Source organism: Prinia subflava, chromosome 17 (assembly GCF_021018805.1).
Source record: "Prinia subflava isolate CZ2003 ecotype Zambia chromosome 17, Cam_Psub_1.2, whole genome shotgun sequence".
Lineage (NCBI taxonomy): Eukaryota > Metazoa > Chordata > Aves > Passeriformes > Cisticolidae > Prinia > Prinia subflava.
Genome location: NC_086263.1, coordinates 10119962 through 10127801, shown reverse-complemented (window position 1 = coordinate 10127801; position 7840 = coordinate 10119962).

Below are 7840 nucleotides of genomic sequence, written 5' to 3'. Positions count from 1 at the left end.
TGTCTGATAGGATTAAAAGCACAGAGTTTTCACCTCCAGCCACAGAGTACAGAGTAAAATGCCAAGTCTGATGAGCAGAGGTCTTTTTAAGCCATCTTTATGACTTCTCATTGTCCCACTGTCTGAAAACCAGAGTTTTTCCCCTAGGATAAAGTTGGAATTGTTGTAAATACACCTTAAAACAATCTTGGTTCAATCCATTGGAAGGGTACAAATGGAAACCTCACTCAGACCTCTGCCAAGTGGTGAAAACTCTGCACTCCTCCATGTACCCTCTACACACAACTGTGAGGATCATGCAAAAAACCCTAAAGATTGGGCTGGCAATCCCTCAGCAGCCATCCCCCACAGTCAGACTCTACCACAAACACATCAGCACTTCCCTGCATTAAATCAGTTGTGTTTCGCCAGGTACGAAGCAAAGGAGGACCAAGTTCACTGACAAAGAGCTTCTAAAAATGTGGGAGCATTCATGTCACCCCACAGGACAGGTACACATTAAGTGTGTGTGCATAAATAAAGAGATGGCCATTAACATATTGCAGCTTGGAACAAAAGCCTCTCTTTTGTAGCCTGGGAAAATCCAGGTTCAAGTCTCCCAGCCTCTAGTACAGACATTCATCCCCGAAAAATAGATTCTTATCTCATGTGCTCTGAAGATAGAAGTTTGGAATAACTTGCACAGATGTGTATCTATAATCAAATATAAAAGGAGAAAATATAATAACAAGTTTTATGACAGCAGTACTGGGTGCTCAAGTGGCTGATGGCTACATGAACACCAGCTTTAACCTGCTCATGCTGTGCTTGGGCATTCTCTTGGATTTTGCTACAGTCTCAGGGTGTGCTCTGAATTTGAATAGACAGACCATAAAACTGCTCAATGTGATTTATTTAATCAGATTTCTCTGTTACTGATACAAAATCTGATGCCTGCTTTTTATCTGAACCGAAGGGCAAAGACAGATTCTGAAAATGAGTGGGGAGGTAAATCTAGGTGGATGTAGAGAAAAATATTCTTTCCTGGCATGTCAGTTCTTCACTCCTGTTCTTGCCAACTAAACTTCGGGCAGTTTTATGACTGGAAAGAGCCAATTCAGGTCTACTTTGCTCTTCTTTAAATAACAGAAGATAAAAACCTCCCCCCTCCTGCAAGGGGCTTGAAGCAACAGAAAAGAACCCACCTGATACCCTGCACATCCAATGGGGAGAAGTAGCACAAATTCCAGAAACCTTGGGGAGAGAATGGCACACTTTGCATTCCTGTGTTCAGTGACAAACCCAAGAGAAATGCCTTGCTAGAAAAAAGTGGTTTAAGAATTATAAAGAACAAGTCTCTAACCAAAAAAAAATTTGAAAACATTAAATTATGGATTTTGTAATAACAAGGCAAGCTAAACAATTGGAATAACTAATAGTGCTAACAGCACCTCTGGATTAGTGGCATGCAAACTTATTTCTAAAAACTCTTGCTATTAGTCCAATCCTGTTCCCATTTAAGTGACTTGAAAAATTCCAATCACTTATTTTAAAAACAGAAGTCAGATAAAACACAAATAAAAATCACATAAAATTATTACTGATGAGCTTAGCACTTGGTGGGGAAAAACTGCTGAGCTGAATGCCATGTTTTCATTTTTAATTAGTTTGGTTTAGATCTCAGGATTTGGAGTAAAAACCTGGTTTTCCAAGTCATTTTTGTCTATCACAATAGGTTTGGTTCATCCCCACACACTATTAGCACTTGATTTACTTGAGGACAGTATATATAATAACTTTCAAGCACTTTGAGAATTTCAAGCAGGCATCCTAGAAGCAGACCACACACAGAACCTTATATATCTAGTTACTACAGAGTTACTGGAACTTCTGCAAAAATCTTCCCCAGAAGGATAAAATGAGATAGAAGTTCTTTTGATTCCAATAGACATTTTAGTAAATAAAGAAAAATGGGACAAATTATTAAAAAAAAAAAACCTAAATGTTAGAGACATCGAAAAAAATGAGTAAGCTCTTCAGAACCCTAATAATCCTGAAACTCCTAGAGATCTAATAATCAAAAGAAAGTCTGTCATAGCAAAAAGTGTTACAGTATCAATAACAGTTAATGAGCAACTTCAGCAGCTACCTGCAGCAAAAATAAATCATCTGCTCCTTCCAGAGAGCTGTGCCTCAAGGCTGTCTGAGAGGCAGCAGAAGATTGTGGGAAAGCAAACTAAACTGATAACAAAAACTTGCCTATCAGCTTAGCAATGGAACATTTGGGGGAATCAGGGTGTGATCAGGCACAGCTCTGCTCTGGGCTTTGCAGCTGTAACAAACACCATGAGCACCCTCTAACCCTGCTCACCAAAAAAACAGGAGCAGCAACCCCAAAATCAGCATGAAAACACACCTGGGAGCTGGCCTCAAGAGATGAACACGGTCTGGACTAATGAGGGCTTGTGTGGGATTGATTTAGGTTTAACTTGGTCAAAAATGCAGTCAGCTCATGCACTTCCAGCTGAAATTTGCTGTCATTTTGCTTTAATTCTCCTATAGAAGCTCAAGTGTGGAAATATCTCTACAGGGACAGTGTTTCCTTACACTGTACAGACACAGGACTGGAAGCCACTCCTCAGATCACAAGAGAGATTTTAGATAATTAATGGCACTTAGGCCTTTGGGGGAAAAAATACCAATATTCTAGAATTCCCTAAAACAGCTCAAGACTGGAATGTGTTCACAGACTACAGTGGTTATGGAATTTTTCTTCCACTAAGAAACCAAGATGATGCTGAAGGAGGCTGTGAAAGAATTCAGCTGAGTCAAACCCTTTTGTTGTTGTTGTAGTTTTTTCTTTTTATCTGTTTTATTTGTAATCCAGAATGACTAACCCAGCAAATCTGATGTTAAAAAGCTCCTGCAGGTAGAAAATTAAGAGGTTGTCCCTGAGAGTCATTGTGGTTTTTGCTCTTCAAGAATTTTGACCAAAGAAAAGCAGATTGTAAGTCACTGAAAACACCCAAGGACATGAGCAGTTTTCTCATTTTCCCCTGTATTAAGTGCACTGTAGGATTTATTTCCATTCCTGATTCAATGGAAAAGAGTTCTGTGCTAATTACTACTGCATTATGAATAAACTTTTTTATGCATTGCAGCCACTATCCCTTTCTTCAATCCCAAAGTTGTCTCCTTTCTGAGCACAGGAAAGTCCAGCCCCATCTACAAGGAACTCCATGGCTTCTGTTTAATTTCAAAACAGAGGGAAATGGAATTTTCTCTGGATTAATAAAAAAGAGCCAGAGGGTTGTCTCAGGTCAGGTTAAAACAATGAAGTTGTCATTCTTGCTGTGCTTTAACACCTTACAGTGATGCCCAACAAAACCAGAGAGGATGTGGAAGTCACAGTGGAATATCTGAGGTTTTCATTTTTTATGAAGGACTAAGTTAAATTCGCAGAGGTTTTAATAAAGGTGAGAGATAAACAAGCAAAAACACTCTCCAAAAATGAATCTGTTTTCTGAACTTTGCTTTGTTCAGAAGGGAAAATTAAAAAAAAAATCAACCTAGAGAATGTTTGATTATTTTTGCCTGTTCTTAGGAAAATAGATGCTAACACAGTGACCAAGAAGAACACAAATTCTGAAATACTTCTACTTTCAAAGAAAAACCACAAACATTTATAAAATAGCAGCCTCAGTGAAAACCTTAAAATTATTTGGAGGCTCTTAAAAGACAGCATGATAAAGGCAAATTAGTCAAAATATATGCAAATAATATTAATGTCCCCTTAAGATGTTTAAAATTTTGGCACTGATTACATTTGTATGTCTTTATGACTTCTCATATACAATGCAATTCCACTAAGATGAAACTAGCTTTCTATCCAATTGATTTTTTTAATCATAGGAAGTTATTAGTATTTGTAATTTTTAATCTTTATCACTCACAGTCTTTAAATGATCATTTTAAAGTTGCTGATTAGATAAAGACTACAGAACCCATTATGATGTGTCAAGACTAATTGTTAAAAGATAGATAAAATAATTACTCTTGTTCTTTGTGACTAAATATCACATTTAGAGTATGAAAAGGATTTTTACTCTTCAGTTTAACAGCTATTAAGGCACAGGCTGGGAGATGAACCACATGTGAAATATCCTTGGCAATGCTGCTGTTTCCCTGCTGGATTTGACCAACATCACCTGGATCAAAACCTTCAAGACCAGCCACAGATTCTGTGGCTCAGAGTTCCTGGAATGAAGGTGATTGGCAAGGTGAGGAAGCAATTATAATCAAGTTATAATCAGTTAAAATATCAGTGCCCCAGCCTTGCATTAGGTAAATCATCAGCACCACACAGGTCAGAGAGATTCCCATGTGTGACCAGAGTGAGACAGGGCACAGGGCCACACTGAGATTCCTTTTTTTGTGTCTCTGTCACTGCAGGGGGACAGACACAGCTCCCTGGGCAAGGTCCTTTTAACCTGCAGTCCCAGGTTTTGGCTCCCTGAACAGAACACCTGGGCACACTGGAGAAAAGGGTGGCACAGGTAGGGACAGGCTCGGCTTTCATGTCCCTTCTATGTCCTTGGCTACTGCACAGTGGGTTGGAGATTGCAAGGAGCTTTTATTTTGCTGGAAAAATGCAAGCTATTAACGAGGTCCTTGTAGTGGAACATTTAGGAAACATCATGGGCTCTTCATTAGTGTAAATGCCAATATATAGCACAGGCACTAATGTGAAAGAGCCAAAAACTTTTAGTAAGAAAGATGGAGGGAAAGGAGAGAATCAATTTTTTTTTCTGCTTCATTTAATTTAAACATTTTACATCTCTCATTTGTGAAGTGAATACTAACTGAAAAACCTCAGCATTGAGCTGTACACATAGATCAGTCAAGTAAACTGCATGCTCATTTACACTTTGTTTACAAGTCCTTTCCTGAAGTCACAACTATATGGATGTCTCTGAAAAAGCAATTTGGGACGAGTCCACATTGAGTGTTCCCAATTTGTGAATCCCACACAGTTTGTCCTTTCACCCACAGAATGTAAATACAGGCCAGCACCAGCAAACCAACATGAGAAGATGATTTTAGTCATAGTCTGCATATTTGGGTTCAGCTTTCTCATAGCTGGCACAACTGCAGGGTTCAGCAGAAAATACTCAAGAACTAAGCAAAACTTTAGATTGATCAAATTCACTTTTGTGTTCCCTCAGTGAATATTATGGATGGCTGAGAGTTTTTTGTCTCTTCTAAAGGCACCATTGCAGTGCCAAGCCCCTCGAGGGCAAAGCTGTTTAGAGAATACAGCTCCTGCACTGGGATTTAACATCCCACAAGTGCCAAATATTCAAGAGTCATACAGCTCAGGTTGGCCCATTTATGAGCAATACAGATATTCTTAATAAATACATGGTGCCCACCCCGCTGAAACTGGCTTGCCCTGTCATTTATCCATCTTCTCTAATATTCCCAAATATTTAACCTTGAATGTATCTATGGTCAAATTGTACTCAGATCACTGACATTCACATCTTCTATAATCGAATTCTCCTGTTTGCAGACAGCTGGCAAAAGTTTACACAATGAAATGGTAGCAGAGCAGTGCAGAATAACTTTGTAAGGCCCCACACAACAAAGAATGTCTCTCTCCATAGTAAATAACTCAGTTGATTTCTTGTGGCAAAGACAACACCTTGACTGTAGTGAAGTAAAATATTTTTCTTAAGCAGTTGTCCTTTTTTCTTTATGCTGTATTTTAAATTGGGAGGGAATGGCATTTGTATTTATCCAGGCACTCTGTAGAAAATATGAAAATTACTTTTCCCTAAGAAAACAATATCCATCTAAAACGTTCCTTATGTTCCCTTTCACTTTTGTTCTAGTGTAGAGGTTCAACAAGTTTATTCCATGGTATGAATAAAGAACTAATGCCAAAATATTTATAAGGCACATAAATCACAGACCCATTTTATCAGCTAATGATAATCATTATTTTTGGATTGCTTTGACAGCAAACTTGACAACAACACTGTGGAATTTAAGAAAAAGAAATATTTTGCACATTTGTTTTTGCTCAATTTCATTTTTCAAAAAAAGACAAACAAATGAAAAATTTACACTGAGTGCTCTCTCCTGAATCTCTGTCCACAGATTTTGGTTTTCTCAGTTTTTTAATGGTTAGATCAGTGTTTTTAATCAGGAGACAGTTTGAACATTGTAATCCACTGCAGAAAGGAAGAGTTTTACTGGGAAGCAGCTGTATTTTGAAGCAGGAAAACTACATCCATGTTTGGGACACACAAAGCTGAAGCAAATATTGGTTTATGAAAATCAGAATCTGTTGTTGTTGTTGTTGTTGTTGCTGTTACCTTGGTTTGGATTGGGACTTTATCTCACATATTGTGTGCCCTTAGAAGGGATTTCTGACGATGAGCAAATGTTTTGAGACCTGTCCCCATCCATTGAAGGAAACCTCCCAGAATGAGAAACTTGTCTCTAGGAAACATTTCAAGAGATATCAGAGTTACAGGACTCAGCTCTAAGAAAGGAAACAAAACAACCAGAAACATAGATAAAGAAGATTTTTTTAACCTTGATATTTCCCTCACCAAGCCATATGCTGCAGTTCCTCAAAGGGTATTGTTGCAGCACAGGGAGAACAATGGGTATTAGTTGAATAATCAGGATAAATTATCAAAATATATAAAATCAAAGTCTGTACCCTACAGCAAGTCATAAAGAAAAGCAGCCATCTGGAGCTCAAGAAATGTTTCTAGCTTTGTCAGTAAGACTTTATTATAAACTGATAATATAAGCTAATTTAAAAAGCTACAACTAAGCATTCTCCCTCTCTCCAGGGATTATTTCCCATACATGTTTTAAAATTCATAATTTTGATCTCCATAATCACATCTTTAAACTTCTGGAGCTGTAGCAGACTGACCACAGGGGCTTTGATTTCCCTTATTCACATCCAGTATAAAGAGCAAGTCCAAATCAATATCATGAAGAAATGTGCATTTAGTCCTTGCTCTGTTCTTGTTCTATTGCCAGCTTCAGGAACCTTCCACGTGGCATTATGAAAACCAAAAACCACAGAAAATCAACTGGAAATTCTGACATCATTCTGAGATTCTTAATCCCTGTGATTTCTAAATAATGCAAGGTTGAAAGGAACTTGTTGTTCTCTGCATAAAGGATACCCAGAGAGAAAGTTACTGAAGAGTAAAAAATTTAAAAAATTTAAAAAACCCTCTCAAATTATTTTCCATTTTTATTTAGAAAGGAAGAAAAATGGCACACCTTGGTTTTTTTTTATACCTGAGTGAGAAGTTTTGCTTCTGTTTCTACTGATAATGCTGAAGTTTTATGTTTAACTTCTGATCAGGAATAGACTTTTAGGAACTGCATAATCCTGCATAAACATGCTTTGTGTGTTGCATTTAGAGCTTTCACTGTGAGCAATCATCTTCATAAAAATGTACACAAAGAATCAGGCCAGTGTCTTTGCTCTTCTGGCTGATGCTAAGCTTATGAGTACCTTTCATGCTCTTCTAGACAAGCTTCTTATCATAACTTCCCTAGACAAATGTTTCCTTTCTTAGCAAAAAACCCTTTAATATTTACTTTCCATTCAGTTTCCTACTCTTCTCCACAATCTATGTACCTCCAAGAGCCTCAAAAGTCCTGTGCTTTTTCAGCTGAAGCATTTTTGAAACAGCCTGGGCTAGAGCAAACATTTTTCTATGTGCCAAAGCAGTCATTGGCTCAGCCATGACCTGAACAAGAAATTCATATTTGGTCTGTCTTTAATCAGCAGATTCTCCAGCATGAAAAGATAATACAGGCA